Below are 21,832 nucleotides of genomic sequence, written 5' to 3'. Positions count from 1 at the left end.
ATGATATCAGAAATGTAAATAGATCCTTGACCTTATTTATATTTGCTTTCTTAATAACCAAGCTTAAAATTAATACACAATGAGGTGCTTATCATACTCATCAGCAATACAATGAAAAAAAAAAAGATTTCTGTGGAGGAGTGGGATAGTCACAATCAGGTCAGAATAATGGAATGCACAAATAAGGGTTTAAAGTCAAAGCTTTGGAAGAATTAAAAACTTAATAAAACTGACAAAGGTGAGATACTTTAAGATAATCTTTAGAAGTATATTTGCTATTTCTGTCTTTGGTCATTGCAGGGGTTTTCTTCCCAGGTGGGTGAACTGAGTGTCACATAAACAATTTGCCCAACCCTATGCAGGTAGCCAGTATGAGAATCAGCCTGTCTTTAAGTCAATGTTTAGTTAAGATTTTGTACTGTAACAGAACACCTGTATTTTCTGGCAGGAACTCGATAAATAATTTCTAAAGTGCATTGTGGTAATCACTTTTCTGCTATGTTTTCCTCTAACTTAATTTAAAAATGAGTCAAGATTCTGTGTTTCAGTAAACTTTCAGTAAATGCTATATGTTAACATACTTTGCTTAGGGACTAATTGAGGAAAGCAGACAAAAAAAAAAGGAACCTCTCCGCTGCACTTTAAAAATTTAAATAAAATGAGTATGATGCAGACTACATAACTCTTGAAGCAATATATTTAATATGAGAGCAATGGAGAGCATATTAAAAGTCAAAATGTTTAAACTAAAACTAAAACAGCTAACCGGAATAACCTATATATATACACACACAAGTATACAAATTCAGTACAGTAATACCACCTTTGCAAGAGCAGCCACCAGAAAAAGTGCATGTAATTTCCAATGCCTTGAAGGTGTCTGTTCTAAGTCTCAAACTGAGGTTAAAAGTGAGTAGTTGTTGTATTACCCAGTGCTGCTATTGAACACTAGAAAGAAGAAAAGAAAAAAAGAAAGAAAAAAATAAAGCAGAGAGGAAGGAACCCATTTTGTGGACAAAAAAAGATAAATGACTGACCAATAGATTGACAAAGATATGCAAAAAACATCTTGAAGACACTGATTATGTTAGTAGAATCTTACACTTCAGTTTGCTCTTACTTTTTTGTGGCAAATTTTATGTCTAATGAAAGCTTAATACCTAATGAAAGCCAAGTGATTAAGAATGGGGCTAAGCTGAGGCAAGCAATCACTTATGTATTAAGCCTAGTGATACTAGATAGCAATGGTTGGCTCATAACTGGATAATAATCCCTCTTGATTGGGGACTCTTCTCAGTATTGCTCCTATTTAGCAGCCTCTGCTACTTATTGAGTCATATGTGGGGAGGCTGGAAAGTGAACCCACTTCTCTTGTTTCAGTGTTACCTGTTTGTGACATTGTTAGATTTTCTTTTAAGGAGTCTGCTGTGCTGGCAAAGTTGGGAATTGATATACTGTCCGTGGTGTTGGGGAGGTGATGGGGAAGTTTGCTCTAGTGATTTCAGGATGCCTTTGTCACAGAGCCTATCATCAATAACATGTCCTGCCTGGTTTGGACATGATTCAGTTCCTCAGGCAGAGGCAAAATAGCATCCTAGACATAAAAAAGTTCTAAACTGGGCTGAAATTCCAGCAAGTCTAATGCAAATTAACAATTAAACAAAAAAACTCAATGCCAACAAAACTTTTTTAGAATTCAGAATACAGACTTTCCTTTTAGCATCTCCAGGGTAGTCTTACTAGAGTCATTTACTTCTTGTTAAACTCCTATACTTTACTGTGCTGTAGGACCCCCCCCAGTTTCACTGCACACTTGAGCAGACTTTTAAACCAGCTCCAGAAACAAACTTTCCTGGCTAAAACTGAAGTGCTGAGACAAACTGTTGTAACTTGTAATAATATTAGTACAAAACATAAAAAATTAAAATTGCAACTACAAATAAAGGTAGATTAGCTGGTACAACTTCTACATGTAGGCAAACTTGCATACATATTCAACTGTTTCTGTGTTCTTTGGTGATTCTTGAGTGATGACCTGTGGAGGTTGTTCAAACCAAGCCACATAATTCTGCAACTTTGTTCTTTGAGGCAAAATAATTATCCATTATTTCAATCACTTCATGAATAACTAATCAGTCTTATATTTGAATACTGAATACTTCTCATCTATTAGAATATCACACTGGAAAGTATCAGATAAGTGACCGTTGTTCTTTTTAACTGCTTATTGACAGGAAGATGTTTAAAGGAGACTTGATATTGCATTACAGTTGGATATGAAGTTGTTTGAATCTAATAGTTTTTTCTTGAAATGGAATTTTATTCAGGAAGCAAAAGAAGTTCAGTGTATCTTTTGAAGTAGAAATAGTCAAATCTTCTTGGCTCAGGGAGGAAAAAATATAAATTCCTGGAGAAGTGATGTTTCTGAAACCTTCCTAGGGAGCTGCTACTGGTAGTTCATATTGAAGAAATATTTTGCCAACTAGGCTGTATATATATTCATGTTTTTTCCTTTTCCCAAGAAGATCCACATCTCCATTGTTGTGGATAATCTTTTTTCTTACAAGTACCATTGTGATGCTCCGTACATGCTTCATTGTTCTAACTAAAATTTCAATTTACTTTTGTTTCTATTCTGAAAGCTTTTGGTCTGTAATGTATCCCAAAGGGAAAGAGCTGCCCTAAAAAGTTTTGAAGATGGATGTATGCATTTGATGTATTTGTCTGCAATAAAACAAGATGTCAATAACTTATTCTGGGAAAACAAAGTAGAAGCCAAGTTAAGAGTATCTTAAAATTGTTAGACTATGCTTATGAGGGAAGGACCTAGCTATAGACTACTTTTTTTTTTTTTTTTTGATTGCTGCCTGTAACAGGGGCAGGCATATAGATATTTTGTGACTGCAAAAATCTCAGCATTGCTCTCTAGCACTTCAGTTGTCTCAAAGATTTTCAGGACCCTATTTATCACTACACTGGGTGATGACAGCTCAAGTCTATTTGTCATTGTGAGTGACAAATAATGTCCACCACTAGGGACTTCTTGGTTGTATTTTATTTGTAAATCATAACAGCAAGAAAATGTAGGTGGAATTCCCCACAAAGAGTGAATGAAGGACTTTCTACATATTACTTGTATACTGTACCAAGTTAACTTGTAGATAATAAAAAAGTGTTTGCAAACAAAGGTTTGAGACATTTTCCTTCAATTAGTAAAAGTATGTTCATAAACCTACTGAAGAAAATGTGGATTGAGATTTCCTACTCTAAATTGAGACACTGAAAAAAAAAAAAACCAACCCCAAACAACCAAACTCAACCATGAAACAAATCCACTATATTTTAAAGCCAGTGGAATGAAACTCCCAGAAGGTTATTCCTATCGTTATTGACCTGAAAAATCTGTCTGGGAGAAGCAATATAGCAGAAGAATGGAAAGCTTATACTAGAGCCAACATTAAGTCACAAAGCAGTAAGGACTGCTTTGGCCATATACAGCTGATTTGGTTGGTTTGTAAAGTTTGAGGGTCTGTCAGAAATAGACATTGTTGGTCTTGTTCTGTTTGTTTGGGGTTTTTTAATCATCTTGCCATCTATACAAAGTTCTTCAGTGTCTTGCCATTGAACTTGGCTTGAATGCCTTCTGTTCATGTAATGGATTTTTTTTTTTGTTTTATTAACATTTGAAATACTTCTATATATAAAGACAAGCCTGAAATGAATCTAGAGTCGCTATCCTATAGCATATTCTATTTCATACATCTTGAATAAATGAAACTATTATATTATGTGGTTTAGTTGTGTTCTGACAATCTTACTACATTAAGTATGAATGCCTCTGTCCTACCTCTGTCCTACTATTACTTGCACATTCATGCTAGGATATTGTCTACCATGATTTTAAGTGCATGTTATCTTACTGGCCAAAAACATCTTCCATGTGCAAAATAAAACCTGGTTGTATATATGCATTGGTTTAAAAGCAAAAATTCAGCTTGCAAGTGCTGCTCATGTTAACATTGCTATAAGGAAAAGGTCACAAGGCTACTTAAGCAGTCTTTCTGTATGCTTGGTAAATATTTGTCTCCTGGTGAATCTCATTCTGATATTCAAGTTTTTCAGTTTCTTAACAGAGATGGTTTGTTATTGAAGTATCTGATCAACATCATAGTGATAATTTCAGTTACTTGCATTATAAGACCATAATCTTCCAGTAACATGTCTTTCATCTAAAGCATATTTCCTGATGTACATGTAACCATTTCCATGCTGCTTTAGGCAAATAATTATTAATATAAAAGACCTAGCTTTCAACTGAAGTGCTGTTATACTCTTTTCAAAAGGCAATCTTTCATTTAACTTGTTTTCCATGACTTTCAGAGAACGCTTGATATCCTTGGATTGGTTGGATTAAATTCAGAAAGAAAACCTAACTGTAGTTCTACAGAGGGAAGCTCTTAGCTATTAGCAAGTCTTCAAACCTCATACTTAGCTAAAGGCCCTGTTTGTTTGCTTGCAGTATCTTAATTCATTTGATCCCGAACTGCACTCACAGTAATTCTACTATATAGTTAAACTGATACACTAGACACTCATCTCTTTCCCTAGAATGTGCTTCTGTAATGCTCCCCAAGAATGATATAAATTTTTCCTGTTCCTATACAACTGTGTGTATGTCAATAGAACTGCCATTATAACCACACAGGGATCTCATTATTCACACCATTTCTGGTTTTAAATACAATTACTCTTTTCTAAAACATATATCAGTACGCGTAGGGGAAGTCTTGTTTTGATCCCTTTAAATGTATTTCCAATTTACTTACATTACACTGAGGAAATGAACTCCTAGCTAAAAATATGTTTGCTGAATAGGGTACCTCTTCTGTGAACACATGCTGCGTAGGAGCACATATCTGCTATTGGCATCCTATATTCCTTGCAGCCTGGGGCTTACAGCTTTTGGAAGTAACAGGTAAGAAGAATATAAGATGAAAGTTGAGCCGTGGTTATTCCAGCAATGGTGGAATTGTAGCTGTAGGGAGTCAGTGCTGAGGTCCACAAGTGTCCCTTTAGTCAAAAGGAGCTTTGTCTCAGCAAGGGCTCCACAGAAAAACTGAGAATGGCATATGACTTCTTAGTAAAGGACTACTGATACTGATTTTTAAATATTGTAGCAATATGTTGCCCATCCTTTTAAGAAAGACGTGTCTTCACTTTATTCAGAGGATCCAAAGAGCAATGAGTGTATGGGAAAGACAGATTTAAAATATTTGCAGACACAGTTAAACCAATATAAGAAACTGAAACAGCGGGAAGATGCCATTAGGCTATAAATGTCATTATAAGAAATAGGAATGGATTCTCAAAACTCAAGTTTTCTTTTTTTATATAAATTGGAACAAAGTTGGGGTAGTTATTGTCTGAAGTTGATCCGTAGTCTAAACACCAGTTCTCTTCGTTTTGCACTTACAGTGCAAGCATTAATGGCAGAACCGAAAACAAGGCTTGTGAAGAATCTTTCCATCAAACCTAGAGAGAGGGAGGAGGCAGAGGAAAACTCTGTATGTTTAACTGTCCTCCTGCCAGAGCCAAAAAACATCTACTCCCTTACTCAAGGATGCTTCACACTCAAGTGGCAAACAAATAAAAAAAGGAACATGTTGAAGGCTAGCATTGTGAGGGATAATCCAAGGAATATTTGCACTGGACTACCTGCACACTTTTCCGCCAACATTCACTGTTGTTTATAGCATTATACTAGTAAAAAGAGCTTTAGTGCCTGCATTTTTAGAGAACTACACATTACAGCATATAAAGCTAATGGAAAATCAAATAAGCTAGTAGTAAAAACAAAGCACACTGTCTAAGTCCACATGAAAAGAAAGGTACATGTGTCTTAGGGTAATGAATTGCTTCATTTTATTGTGAAATTTCTGGGTGGCATTTAAATACTTCTGTTTAATACTTTCTAAATAATCTTTCATCAAAAAACTGTAACTGCTCATTTGATACTGACAGTAAAAGTACTGAGCAACCTGTAGAAGAAAAACAGAAATCTGAAATATAATAAGGTGTCAATGTTTCCATTCCTTGCACATGACAAAGTCATGGTTGCAAATGCAATACGTCAGAACGTAGATGTTGGTAGCTTCATAAGAGTTTCCCCGTTGTTCCCTGAATCTAATAGGAACAGGTTGTTGAAGAAAAACACTAATTAAAAGAATCGGTGGCTTTTCTCCAGCACTGAATTATGAGGCCATTACTACTTGTTAAAATACTTATCCCACTCAAATATTCATAATTATCTATTAGGTTTCTTGCAGACAGGGAGATTATGATAATACATTTAGCTCTTGTTATTAGTTGGTAGTTTTCATCAGTATTCAAGATTAGTCCATTACTCGGAGCCATAGCCACATCAATATAAATCACCAATGCAAATGCTAAACAAAAGTATGTTCTGTGTGTGAAGGATGCTGCTGGTTGCCTCACTTTCAATAGTTTTTTCTTCTGTATTACTCACAGCACTTTGAAACCTGAAAATGCAATTTCTCTTGTTATTGATTTTTGTCCTTTCCCATTTAGTAAGCACTGGGGTACATGGAGATCTATGCATGTACCTTTCCATGTGGCGAGCTCAGAATATGTTTTACTGTTTCAATATGATGTTTCTTCAAGTTGGGACCCTAGTCTTGCTGTCTCTGCAGCGGTTTATCTACAAAATCAGAAGTAGTATTAGTATACAGAAAGTTCTGAGGGACTCCTTCATTTTAGTGGACGTACTACCAGAATTATGCAGTCTCCCAGTCTCTAGTATATATATAAGATCATTGTATCCACAGTGAAGCACCATTATGTGAAACAGCATCTCAAATTCCTGATAAGGAGGTTGATTTATTAGCAAAGCGTTAAGAAGGTTGCTCACTTTAAATGAAAACCATAGTTTTAAGCAGTCTGTAATGTCCAAAGGAAAAAAGATAATATCTAATTGCTTAAGCTGGTATTTCTGAGTATGGAATTACAGGTAAACAAGTACCTTTCATAGAAAGAACTCTTCAGTTGGTGAATCTTTTTGTTTATGCATGGATTGAAAAAACCTTTGGGATACTACATGTATTTTCCAGGAGCATCTCATTCACTAGTCAGCAAACGTTGTCACAAAGAGAGAGTTCTTAAAATTGGTGTATGTAATGAGAAACACCATGGGTGAATCCAGGAGAAAACTAAAGGTTGGCATGTACAACTGTAAGAGATCTCCTAAAATAGATACACTTGTTAAAATGTGATTGGTTTTGGGGTGGGTTTTTTTTTTTTCCCAGGTGATAATACAGAGTAAGCAATTGTTTTAAAGGGGAAGTGCGGAAGAAAAGGTGGAAATGTGGAGATGAAAATAAGGACAAAGTTTACTAATTTTCTGACACTTAAGACATGTTGATGTCAATTGAGCCAAGTAAAGGAAATTGCCTTCGGTACATTCAGTAAAGGTCAAAGCAATGCTGCACTGGAACAACTTCTGGGTGACTGTGTGCATGTCCTTTACACACATCCTTTAAATATCTAAATCTTACACCCTCGCTAAGTATTTGATCACTTGAGGGACTTGTAAGGTGCACAATTTTATAATTTCATAAACTCAGCTCTATGTTAAACAACAACCTTAATACTCTTTCTTTATGAGAAAAAAATAATTCCATTTATAAGTTTGTGTTAATTTAACATTTATCACCATAAACTTTTCCTATTAAACATTTTTGTCAAGCAAAGGAACTGTAGGAAACATCATTGTGCTTACAGTGCTCAAGTGTGTTGGTGGCTACTGTTTTATACTTCTAAACAACATGGTAATTAAAGGATTTTGTAATCTAGGATAAGGTTATTAATACATGAAGTATTCTTATTGGGTTTAAGTTTCAGTCAAATGAGTGTATGATTTCTAGATTGAAATTAAGAACAAATGAGACTATTACTGTAAAGTACTTTAATATCTCTATTCCAAGAACTAGTATACTTACATGTAATACTTGTACTTTTTCTTTTCTTCAGAGAGGTGAAGGGGTGAGTGGTGTTCAGAGTCAACCTTAGCTTCTTTTTTTTTTTTTTTTTTAATCCCAACTTCATAAATAGCACCCTTCCCAAAAAGCAGAGAAGTCATTTCTGCTACATAGTATGAGAAGGAAAGAAACCCACCTGCTAAAAGCAAGAAATTTTAAAGAGGTTTGAAGCTGATAATTTAGTATCAGGTTAATAGTCGTGTAATGTGACATTACCCTAGGGATTTCCTATGAGAAAAGTAACTAATGCTGTAGCAGAACTGTAAGAACAACAACCACTTGGAAAAATATTATGGGAGTAGGAGAAAGGTAGTGGTTAACAAGAGCAGTAGGGTGAAATCAGAACTGCTGCTCTATAGTTGATTTAAAATTGTAGTGTGTTGTAGGTCATTGGAGGTCAGGTATTTTCACCAAAACTGGAAGTGCAGGGTGATTACTCATTATAAACATAGATCTCAAATGTGATACTACTAAAGAGAAAGAACATGTGTTTTATAAAATTTTAGTTTTACAATATATATCCCATAGCAGAGATATAAAACAGTCTGGAAATGCAGGGATTTTTTCTTTTGGGGAGGGATGTTCCGGGTTTTAGAGCGTGTTTTTTTAAGCTTGATGAGGACAGTATTGAACTTACCTGACTTCAGTCTACTCAAGTGTAGTGAGGAGAATAAATTCTTCTAGATGGGACTAGTATATATTCTGATGAGTTATCTATCAACAGGGAAGACTAGCTACACTGACATTCCTCACTTAATCTCAACAACAGCAGAAACTGGTTTGAATAGAATAGTTTAAAGGGACAATATGAAAATCTGTATTATTTCACCAGCACTGCTATTGTTGCCAGACATCAAAATATTAAAAGGTCATATGGACCCTTCTCAGGTTAACTTTTACTCATAAAGAGCACTTACCACTTTCCATTGTACAAGTATATAGCTGTATGTTCAATAATGGGAGCAAAGAGGGCACTCTACATCCTTCATTTGTTAAATGGGAAAATGACTTCTTTTTTTCAGGGTTCGTTGTGGAGTTTAATAAATAGCAAACAAACTTACAGAACAGACTTTAATAAAAAGGCAGTTGGAGATGAAATTACTCTCTCCTTCCTGGGCTAAACAGTAGTATATATCCTACCAGCCCCTATGACATTACATACCTAGAATCAAAGTAAGTGTTATCAGTGAGTGAGTTCCATGTGTTTTGTCATAAATCGACAGCCACCCCCCAGCCCCAACTTCTCAGAAGCATAGGTGTCTATAGCATTGACTGTACAGCGGGGTGAGGGTTCGTATTTAGATACAAAGAAATGGCAGAGAAAGAAAACCAACAATACTTGGATTAACAACATGTGGAACAAAATTTCTTATGGATGCTGGCTAGTGTTACATGGGCTGATCCAGTCATTTGTTTTCCTTTAAAGCAACAGTGCGCTGTCTCAAGGCTGCAGGCTGCCAAAACTGAAGGTACTGACTGCAGTGTTTTGCGTGGCAAGGTACAGTGGCTCTCAGATAACTAAGATTTTATGGCATGGGAAAATGATGTTCACTGTTAGTGATTAGTTACAAGATCTCTATACATGATCTTCCCCTTCAATGTTATTCCAGGTGTATTCTTTAGGAAGCAGAGGGGTGTGAAATGGAATTGGGAACTAAAGCAGATACCAAGGTATTCTAACGTGTTGAAGTTAAAACCTCAAGTAACTAAGGTTCACACACATGCGTCTGGATTTTAGGGGTACTGTAGAACACCTGAAAGCCCTTTGTGTGTGTGTACATGTGCACTCCTTTTAAAACACACAGCTGAAGTCTAAAGTGCTAAATAAAGTGGTGTCACCTACCCGAAGGTTTTAGGGTTGCTTCCTGGGGCTGGAAACAGAGTCAGGATCTTCAGAATCAATTGCCAGTGTCACAAATACTCTAGTTAGAAGCAGCTGTTCTGGCACTGGCTTTTCTGTAAATATTCCTGCAACAGGAGTTACAAAAGAAGATATATTTGAACCTCCATTTTCTGAAAATAGTCTGTTGTTTTATCTTGCTTCCTAAAAGAAGGGAAATGGCCAATAGATGCCAATAAGTGTCATTTCTCATTTTCGGTACACAAAAGCCTGAAAATAATTAAAGGTGAAATCTGTGGACAGAATGAAGACAAGACTGTTTACATCTTATTTTCTGGCCTAAAGTGACTAGTCTAACATGGTCACCCTCATAGAATAACTTAAATGGCATTTGAACAAACTTTAGGGGAAAAAATACAGGAGATGTTCTAAGATCATAGTTTCTGTGAATGACAGTATTGTTACCTTTGGTTTTCTAAAGCCAAGTTAAAAGACTTTAAAAGGCATTAAAGGTGCCGATTAGTTTCTCAACAATATTGTTAAAGCATTGTTCTTTGACTTTTTAAAAGCTTGATGTTATCTTTAGGATTATTTTTTGTTGTTTTTCAAAGCATGTGACCATAAGAGAAAGAAAAATGGTTTAGAAATCTGACCTCAGGTAAGTGGGTCAGATTAAGTGAATATTTTTTATGTTTGAGATCTAAAAGTAAAGATATGAGGGAACCAGGTACAAATGGGACATCAGCATACACATTAATAAACTTGTGACTTTCTTTGTTTACTGAGAGCCTTTCCATAGCAGATTCTAATAATTGTCAGATAGTGCTGTACAGTATTTCTAATACAGAAAAGGATGTGGGTTTGCCTTTATTTGCATGAACTTTGTTTTACATGAAGATATGAAACTAATACTTTCAAAGAAGCATTAATGCTACTTTACTATAACACACTTTTATTGTCATGGATCATCAGTTGCAATATAATCATGTGTCCTCTTTCCATAAATCACCTACCAGTATAAATAGCTAAAAATCGTGGTGGTTCATTCACATAACTTGGTCATTCAGCAGGACAGAAACTGACCTGTAACTGTACTTGCAATCAAAGGCAAAGCCAGCTGGATGTTCTTGTGATTCAGATACGACTATGTGTAGGTCTCGCTATTCAACATCCTTCTGATTTATTACTTATAACAAACTTTAAGACAGGAAGTCATAAATAGACATGAAATTATGAGAACTGTTATAAAAATGTACATATTATCTAATTCCTGATCAGCACAAATCATGTTTATGTGGTTTTACATTTTCAGTGGGGTGGGGAAGGAATAGGGAACAAGATTGATTCATGAAATAATAATAATCTGCTGCAGGAGAGTGAAAGATAACCACTAAAAATATTCAGAGAATTTGGCTGAGTTGGAAGGTGTGCAGGGTGTGATTTCTGGTGGGTGATGTTTCTAGTTATGAAAGCAGTTATGAAAGACTGTTTGCTTCTGTGATGAGTATATACATCTTCGGTTTCCATGAAAATTACTCTGGTACTGTATGTCCTTTCTGGATGGCCCTTCTCCTAAAATCAACATGTTAATAAAAGAAGAATGTTTGAATTATTATATTCCCCAAACTTATTTTTTTTTCCACATTAAAACCTCTAAAGAAACTTCTGACTAAATCTGTTACAACAAAAATTCTGTTACAATAACATACTCCCATTAAATTAACTGTTGTATTTGGCTTTCAGATTTTTAAGGTTGCTACATAGATTTTTGCTATGATTGTGCAATTTTCATTAATTTCTGGTAGTTTTAGACCCCATGCTTCCAGATGTATTAATAGTATTTTTTTTCCATTCCTTTTTTTTTCTTTTTAAATTCATGAACTACCTGATCAAACACAACCTAAACATGTTTCTGGGTTAGCAAGAAATGGAAAGGAACTAAATAAATGGAAACACTCTCTAGCTCTAAGTAAAATGGCAGTAGCCATTACTCTGGGACAAAATCCCTAAAAGAAGGAAACGCTTGATGTTCAAAACAGTCTAGTCTACCTTATACATTTAAATGTCTGTTTTAAGAAGTCTCAAAACAGTAGCTGGCAACAAGGTCAGATTTAAAAGTGGGCTAGAAGAATCAGTACTCTTCCATTTAGCACATGGATATACCAGTTTGTTTGACATGTTGGTGACAAAGTGATGCACACCCATGGCTCCTTTTAGGTTTGAGCTCTGCTTCCCTTGGATGGTAGTCAGTCAACTGGTTGTGAACCAGTATACTTTCATGAACTTACATGGCACTGTATTTCCCTCAGACCAGCAGAAGTTCCAGCCCTATGGCATGTAGGATGTGTGGATTCTACGTAAGATAGGTTTGTGACCTGGTTGTGTATAAATTGGGATCTCATTTTTTGTAAATTATGCTGTAAGCTACAATAACTCTAATTGCCATTGCAGAGAAATGTATCAAATAACTCAGCTACTTGGGCAGCACACAGTTTAGAATTTATTAGCTGCTGCTCCGTTCCTAATTTGGTGGCACAGTCTCATCTCACTGAAAGTATAATTGCCATTATTGAATAATCATTTTGATAGGTTATTCCATTTTCTGCCTTGTTTATCTTCTGTTCTTATTTTAAGTGTCTTGTTTTCCTCTTAACATTGCCATCTTAATCTGAGCTCCTTCCAACTCATTCTCAATATTTTTCCAGTGTGTTTAATGGCACAATCATTGCTTGATAGCATCTGTATGTCTTCTGCAATTCTGTCAAATTGGCTGGTATGGAGAGACTCAAGTACTGCAATTTCCCTTCTGAGATCCTGCTGTTGTATCATTTTAACACATGAGGATTTTTGTCTTCCACACTTTTCCTTCACTTTTGTCCAATAAAATAAGATTTCTTTTATATTCAAATTGATCACCCATTGGAGAAGTTAGCTTTCTGCAGAAATCTCCTGTGCAATGAATATCTCTAATGTCTACCAGGGCATGTACATGAAATGCATCTTTTAACTTGCAATCATGGTCCACAGTGGGTATCTAGAAGGCAAACCCACATCTTTGTATTGGATATTTTGCCTATCATAAGCAACTTGAAAGTGCTTCTGCCTTTTCATTATGCATAGCACACTGTAATATATTTCTTGTAGAATTTTCAAAAAGAAATGGAAATAAATAAGATCTTAATTTGTCATGCAATAATCCAATTCTTTTTTACCACTACAGTATCTATTGTACTGCCTTATGCATCCTCTGTTAGCTCATGGATGGGAACATACATGAAAAAAACCCCACTTATAATGGCAACAAGATCCCTGCAAGGGAAATCAGATGTGATATGCAGTTATAGATTATCATTTGAATCTTTGGAGAGAATCCTAAAGATGAGTAATAATGAAAACATATATAAATTTTCTGTCTTATTTACTGTTTCTTACTTATTTTCCTTCCCACTCACTCGCAGCAGTATTACTGACCTCTGGATCTTTATATTTCATAGCTTTGACTACTGATATTTTTGAAGTATCAAGTAGCATCCAAGGCCTTTTTCTTTCTGGATAGAATTATTATGGCCATGATATGTTAAAAGTTGCTGAGAATTTAACAGATGCTTTAATTCCCCTGAAAATCTGTGTATAATAACAGTGCTTAGTGGTCTGCATGACTGGTTATGAAATACTTAAATATAAAGTGTGTTGGGTTTACATGGCAACGTTTTAGTAGCGAGAGGCTGCAGGGGTGGCCTCTGTGAGGGACCCGCTGCTGGCTGAGGCTGAGCTCATCAGCCATTGTGGCGGCATCTCTGGGGTGGTGTGTTTAAAGGGGGGGGGACGACGACGACGAAGGGATGACAGGGACATGACACACCCCAAAAACCAGAGCAAGAGCAGCCAGAGAGGCCTGAGAGCGTGCGAGAGCCCCAGCCCCGCAGCCCCCCAGGCTGGGGCAGGAGGAGGCCGGGGGGCTCCAGGCGCCGCAGCAGAGCCCCCCCGGCAGCCCCTGGAGAAGCCCCCGGCCAGGCGGGCTGTGCCCCCAGCCCATGGAGCCCCCGGGGGAGCAGCTCCCCCCCGCAGCCCGGGCAGGACCCCCCCGGGGCAGGGGGTGCCCGCAGGGGGCTGTGACCCGCGGGCAGCGGCGCTGGGGCAGCTCCTGGCAGGGCCCGTGGCCCCGCGGGGAGAGGAGCCCCGGCTGGGGACCCCGCGGGGACCCCCCTGGGGCCGGCTGGGCCTGGGGGGCTGCGCCCTGGCAGGGCCCCGGGCTGGGGCAGGGGCAGGGGGCGAGGAGCCTCCCCATGGGGGGCAGGGGCGGCAGGGACAGCTGTGAGGGACTGACCCCAGCCCCAGTCTCTGTCCCCATGTGCCACTACAAGGACAAGAGGTAGAGAAAACTAGAAATAAATTTGAGTTTGGAAAGAAGGGAAAGGTCGGGGGAAGGTGTTTTTAAGGTTTGGCTTTATTACTTATTGTCCTACTCCGATTTGATTGGTAATAAACTAATTTCGCCAGGTTGAGTCTGTGTTGCCCATGACTGTAACTGCCGAGTGCTCTCCCTGGCCTTACCTCAACCCAGGAGCCTTTGGCTGTATTTTCTCTCCCCCGCCCAGCTGAGGAGGGCAGGGACAGAGCCGCTTTAGTGGGCACCTGGAGTCCGGCCAGGGTCAGCCTGCCACAAGAAGGAAGCATAAGAGGAGATACCAGACTATTGAACAGAGCTGCTAGGAATTTGAGGGTTAAGATTTTTTAAAAGACAAATTAAATAGAAAATAATATTTCTCACAAAAATCCCCTACTTAATGCCTACAAATGGTTAAGAATAATATATATTCTAGATAGATACTAACCCTGTTTAATTCATTCCATTTGGAGTAGATATTCCTAGAATAACCATCCAGTGCTTAGATTCCAACTCACCATTTCTTAAAGAATTACAGTCAGCTGAAGCAAACCAAGCTGGCAGAACTGTCTGGAAAAGAAGCTGTATTTCTCCTTGTGTAGTATGGGCTACCCTAAAATACTTTCTAATTACTGTACTAAATAAATCTTGTTTATATGGTTTTAAAATTACTGTTCATTATTCCTTGATAGTAACTACAAGAGATTGCAATCACATATCTCCATTTTGTGATGCCACTTCTTTCCCGCCTGACTTGCTTATTGGAAGTTCTGTTTCTTCCATGTCACTGTTTTTTTAATCTGGTGGAGACAAATAATAATTTAAAGCTATTCAAAGATCACTTCTGTTCAGCTTCTATATTTTCAAGCTTACTCAAGGTATTTATCTGATGCAAATCTCTGTTCCAGTGAACAACACAGTATTTTTGTGCCCTATTTTGAATCTGAATGGTCTCTTCTGCTAAGAAAAGGAAATAAAAAACCCTAACAAAGAGCAATGAAGAAACCTAATTGGTCGTACGAATGGGCAAAAGAGGTGTTTTAAAAGCCCTTTCTTAAATTGTCGGTACTGCATCTCTCATGTACGTTCTTAGCATGACTTAACCCTCAGCTTTTTTTTCTTTTTAAATGTATTTTATGTATAAAAATATATACGCAGATTCTTTAGCCCTGTACACTGTGCTAGTCACAGGCTCTGCAGAAAGTGGCAGTATAGACACATTCATCTATTCTGGAGTGAAAAGACTCACTGAGAAATGATAGTCTTGTATATATTGCTGGAAGGGCGAATTGAAAACCTGCATTAGGGCTGCAAAGGTTTGAAAGCATGGTGAGTCCCCTGGCTGTTAAAATCTTGTTCATTTTTCCACTCTGGAGCTTAACCAGCCAAATTTTTATATGTATTTAAGTCAAAACCATGTCTCGTGGTTGCTAGTGTATCTCAGTTCCCATTGATTTATCATTTTTTTTTTTACTACCATCTGATATTGCAACTTACAGTTTGTATTTATTGCCATTAGCCAAGCCATCTAATATTCTTTAATAATACTAAAAGTGTGACCAGTTACACAGATTATTAGAGGAAATGCACAAAAACTGAACTGGTTATGCGCAGCTGTGAAGTGCTAAGGTTCAATCCCATCTGTAACTGAAAACATTTTTCATTCATTAATTCTACATGTAATCATGAAAAATACTCTATTTCTGGCCTTTTCTGAAATGCCTCTTTAGAATTTAATATCAAAGAATAGATATTTTCTTTGTAAATGGGTATTTTCCTAACCCAAATTCTGAGCATAAGTGTATTATTAATGTAGGACTGAGACATCAGGCCTGAATCCCTGTCACCCAGAAAGCTGGCCTTTATCCTGACTTTTAAATAAACAAAAATTATCAGATTCATGGGAAGAGATTCCTGAGTTAATTCTAAGTATACCCCATTGGTATAGGGTGTTGCAACACAGAGAAGGCAACCTGGGGCTTACAATAAGCATGGTTGTGCCAGGACAGGTTCTCTACGGGGCCTGTTTGACTGCAATTTAGGGATCTGTGATGCACTTTATGGTATGTTCAAAATGTCCTAAGTTCTGCAACTGAAGATTTATTTTACTGTACTAACTCCTCTTTTCAAAAATCTCTTCTACCTCCCTTGCTGTTGTTAATGGGGGATAACAGCTGTCACAAGACCTAGTTGCTGCATGCTTCTTTTGTCAATTAAAATATTTTCATCTGGCATTGACAGCCAGATTGAAATATTTTTATACCATCTTTATAAGCACCGTAGTTTCTTCTGATGAACTGGATAAGTTCATTTAAACTGTTAGCTCTTTTAATTGATTCAACTCTTATTTTTTTCATTGTGACTTTACAACTCAGGAATAAATTTTCACATTTATTGGACAGCTTTTAACTAGCTCTTATTAAAGGATGCCTAGCAAGAGGATGCATTATGATTGCACTAAATCAGCATGACATCCTTCCAGAAACTTGCATCTGACATGTTATGATAAGGACAAACAAAGATAGACATAATATCCTAGATAAATTGCTACCAAAGAACTGGAAGATCAGCAGCTCAGTCATCCAAGACAGGAACAAGTACGTATATCTGAGACTAGCTGGTGGGGTTTTTTTATACTTACAGGAAGGGTATACTTTTTTTCTGGCTGAGTTAGTTGAGTCTAGGCTGAAATCTAGTCACAAATGTATTGCTCTTGCCCTGAAATAGTGGCATTAAAATATGTATAACTGACTTCAGAACTGCAGCAACATATTTTTTGTATTCCCTGAAAACACCTGAGCTAAAATGAAAAAGAATGACAATTTACGATTGGAAGAAATTTAGGATATCTGAGTTTTATAGTTAAATGGGTATTTAGACTTCAGACTGCTGAATTACAACAATATTTAAAATTCTCTTTCTGAGTACGTACAAGGTGATGAGGTACCTCCAGAGCACAATGAGTTTTTGCTCTAAAAATTGGGAGGGAGGAGTATGTGCTGAGTGATCTGCATTAGGGTAAGTGTCAGTCCAGGGCTGACTGATTGTGTTACTGAATGTTTTGCTCTGTTCTACTGTCAGGCCAAGCTTGTTCAATTCCTTGCTAGCATTGCAGAGCTATAGATATTCTTCTGTAGCATTGGTTGGAAGAGAGCGTGTGGCAAATAAACAACTACTGTGCTGGTGACCAACAAGTGTAGCTCATGAAAGCTCTCTTACAGAATGATTTGATACAAATTTGGCCATACTGCTGCCAAGACACATTGCTGCCCTTCTCTGAAGAAGACAGAAAATTATTTTATTCCTTGGCAATTTATCTTTATCATTTGGAGAATACCTAAGCATACAACCAAGGGAGATCATAGAATCATACAAGTTTGGGTTGGAAAGGAACTTTAAAGGACATCTATTCCAACTCCCAAGATGCTTCTCTCAAGAAAAGATACTTCTTTTGACTGTTTTCCTTGTGGTTAGTAAGTGAGATTCCAGCAATGTAATAATTAGGTTTTTCTGTATCCACTCAACTGCCCTACTTAGAAAAAAAATATTGGGAAATACTGAAGATAAAATTCTGGTTCTTTGAAGTATGGTGGAAGGAACATACTGCTTCAGAGAGAATTAATGTATCATTTACAAACTGAATACGCCCACTTAAATATTTGCACTTTTTCAGTGCAAGTTCATTTTAAAAGAATCTTCAGATGCACTCCTACCACAGTGAAGTAATACATCAAAACAGGCTGTAGCAACCTAATAGCTTTGAGACTGTCTTAACAAGAAAATGTGGTGAAAGTCCTCTCTGGTAGTTGGTGTCAATACCTTTTATTGATACCTATATTTCTGAAAAGAGAAACATCTGCCAGGAAACAGAAGCCCAAAGAGAGGAAAGTTATAACATGTGAGAGGCTCCCAAGAATCCATCAGCTCTGGAGACTAGTTGTCCTGTTGGATCCACAAGAATTGATAAACTTAAGACACAGCCAGCTGAAAATGTGCAAGCTGCTGGCACATATTAGCATCAATGACAGGCTGTATAATTCAGGCCACATCCAAGAAGACAGTGGCTGCTATAGGCAGCCAAAGTCAACAGGATTAGTTATACATCTGTTGAAGAAAAGAAATCCCTCGAGGGCCTTTCTGACCTAAAAGTCAGTGATGCATACGTATGATGTGCCACTTCTGCACGAATAGCTGGGGTTGGCCTCCCAACTGTTATCCCAGTGGGGTAACTGAGGGTGTGTATGTATGTATGAGGGACCAAACAAATCAATGCACGGTGAATAGTTCTTTGCTATTAATAACAGCAGCTTATTTATTAGAATACTTTCATTTATTGACTGTGATCTGTGTCTTGACTCCATCCCCTAAGAGAGAAAAGGGTATTTACAATAAATGAATACAATGGATTTTTTTTACACCTATTTGTTTTTAAAATACTCCTTCTCATAGAGATGCATATAAAAGTAGATTACTTGTAAGGACAGCCTTCAGAACGAAGTTTAAACTTTAGTTTTGGAAGTTCAGACTGAAGTACATCATGTATCCACCAGGGAAAGAAACAATGTGTTGAAATGTTTATAAGGTGGCGTTAAGCAGCAACTACTTCTGAACATCCGCAGAACATCTAGTATGGAGGAGAAGCTTTGTGTAATGAAGTTAAAGACTGAATTTAAGTTTTGACTGGCTTGAAATAAAAGCAAAAAGGATGGAAGAAAGGCTATAATTATTGGAAGAACATAATGTGATGCTTAGACAGAATGTGAAAATCACTGAGGAACATATTGCAGCTATAATTAGAGATAGTGTTTCAGTCACTTTAAAAATGAGTCATTAAAGAATGCATTAAAAAGTAAAATTCTACATCTGTTGGGTCTCCCAGTTGGGACAGAAACATGAGACCTAGAAGGGAATTGCAAAATTTTTCTTCTAAGGAGCTCTGAGGTTAAATTCCAGAAGTGAAGCACAAATAAAGCTTTGGAGTTGAAAACAAATAGAAACAAAAAAAGTATAGATGGCTTGCAATGCTCTCCATATATATTTCTAGAACATATGCAAGAGCGCTGATACTCTTCTACAAGGAATTGAAATTGATCAATTAGAAGTTTTACAGGGCATTTCTCTCATCTTTCATCCTTGTTTCCAATCAGAGGGAGTGGAAAATAGTTCCACTACATGTTTTTGATGCAAAATAAGAACAGTTGAACAACTTAGTCTCAGTTCTTCTATGCTCATCTTCAATATAAAATGAACTACATGGAGAACAGCTTTTACTATTCATTGCTCAGCTATAATAAACAATTTTCAATTAATTTTTTTCTAATCATGCTAGGACTAAGGGTGAGAAGCACAGATGTCAATTTCTGATTGCATTGGCTTTTGTGGAGTTGAATTTTCTGGGGGAGGAGAAGTTTGTAGGAAGGAGGTCAATGCATGTAACTGGTACCACATTTTTCTCAGGCTGTTTGCATGAGGACATGCATTTTCTACAATAAAATACATTGCCTAGCAATTTTAATCAAGCAGCAAGTTAAAGGGAAAAGAGCTATACAATGATGAAGAGAATTCTAGTGTTCAGTCCTACAGTTTCCTCTCTTTTCAACCTCTAATATAGATTATCCTGTAAATATTTTTCAGCTAATTATAATCTGTTTTGAAATGTGGTTTGTTCTTGGGTTTTGGTTGTTTTTTAATGTAGTTGTGCCAAAGACCAAACTTATGTAGACTTGTAATAGATAACATGTCTGAGTGTGAGTGATCTATCTGGACAAAAAAAAAAAAAAAATCCCTGCAAAACAAAACAACCAACTCAACAACAAACCTGGCAGGTTTGGGATCTCTAATATGGCATAAGTAATGTCATTGCTAACTCCTGGGGGACACAGGGATGTAACACTTCATTGACTCTAGTTAAGATGATAAAATAAATATATACGTTGTACTTATATCTATTTGCTTAATTTATAAAACTTATTGTTAACCGTAAATTGTAAGCACCAGTAACAAGTTTTTGAACAATTAATTACTGCAGCACTCAAAAGGTGAGGTACCCTGAACAGATAAATTTGCCACCAGTTTTTTGGTCTTCATCATACTGTCTGAAAGTGGTTATTGTTACATTTACCAATGGAATAATGATGGTTTTCCTCAACAGAAACTGCCTATGAAGTATGAGTTCTGCTAGCTGGCTTGCCAGTTGAGTCTTACCCCTGAGGAAATGTATAGGAAACATTTTATTTTACAGATGATTTGATATCAAACTACTGTACTCTTAAGATGCACTGCTATGTGGAAGCTGACTCTTCTATTCTGTCTTAGGGCTGCTCCCAGGGGCAGCCTCAATTACTGTGGTGCAATGAAGTATTCCATCTAGTTGAATATTATGTTTTATTTTCAGAGTCACCCACTTACGGGTGTTAGTAGACAGTCTGGTCAGCAGCACACAAAAACTTGGGCTATGCAAATATACCGGGGCAATTGCTCATGGCAAGGTGCCATGCTCAGGCAGATAGATACTGAATAAGTAAGTGGCACAGCCCCTCTCTGCACCGCAGCATGTTGTGCCATATAGATATTTCCTTATTTCTAAAGGTTCTTTAACAATATTCAAGACTAAACATCTTCTGAGAAATAAAACCATCTTGGAAGTAACCCAGTTCTCATAACTGTTATATTTTTTTTTTTATTATTTTGCTGTAAATAGAGGTCGGATGCCAAGTTATTGACAACTTTCACAAAAATGAAAGATGCTGCTTCTAATCTGTTACATCCTGCCTCTGTTAAACTGTCATGAAGATGATCTCTTGGTAAGGACAACTTCTTCCCTAGGAACCTAGTAGATAATTTTTGTTCAGTTCCATAAACCAAGAAACATAAACTGCTAACCCCTAATGCCATGGATAAAATTTAATTTAAAATTAAAATGCTTTTTACTTTTACATATAGTCTTAGGGAAGCTCTGGTCTATCAGTGTTTGCATCAATCTAAATGAGAAGCATTGTCTAATGCACCCAAATATAAAACTACACTTTGCTTTTCCTCAAAAAGAGTGGGGAATGCTCACCTGCCAGCAAGCACAGAGGATTCTCGATCCGCTGTCTGCAGCCTGATGTTGGCTGTGGCAACTGTGGCTTTGCTTTTCCAGCTGGAGACCTAGAGATAAATACAGAGTGGAATAATCATATTACAACTAGCTGTATATGCTTCAAACTAAAAGGTTTTCTCAGGGAGATGAATTTTGATGCATGATATTTGTCAAACTGATTTTAGGACAAATTGTTTGTGCATGCTGGAGCATGAGCAACCTTAATAATATATCTGATCATGTTCCTGTGTCAGCATTCCTCTGTTATTGGTGAATGGGAAGGGAGGCATGTCTCTTGGAAGATTTTAATACTTGAAAGCAGGATAGAAGTATGAGAAATGCAGAATGTGGTGTGGGGGTGTGGTGGATGTTGAGTGAACTCAGGGGTTTTATTTCTAGGTTTTTAAGAAACTATTGCTTTATGACAGGTCATCTAAGTAAGAGAGAATGAAAATAAAAATGTTGGTTTA

Source organism: Falco cherrug, chromosome 2, assembly GCF_023634085.1.
Source record: "Falco cherrug isolate bFalChe1 chromosome 2, bFalChe1.pri, whole genome shotgun sequence".
Lineage (NCBI taxonomy): Eukaryota > Metazoa > Chordata > Aves > Falconiformes > Falconidae > Falco > Falco cherrug.
This window is presented reverse-complemented; position numbering follows the sequence as displayed.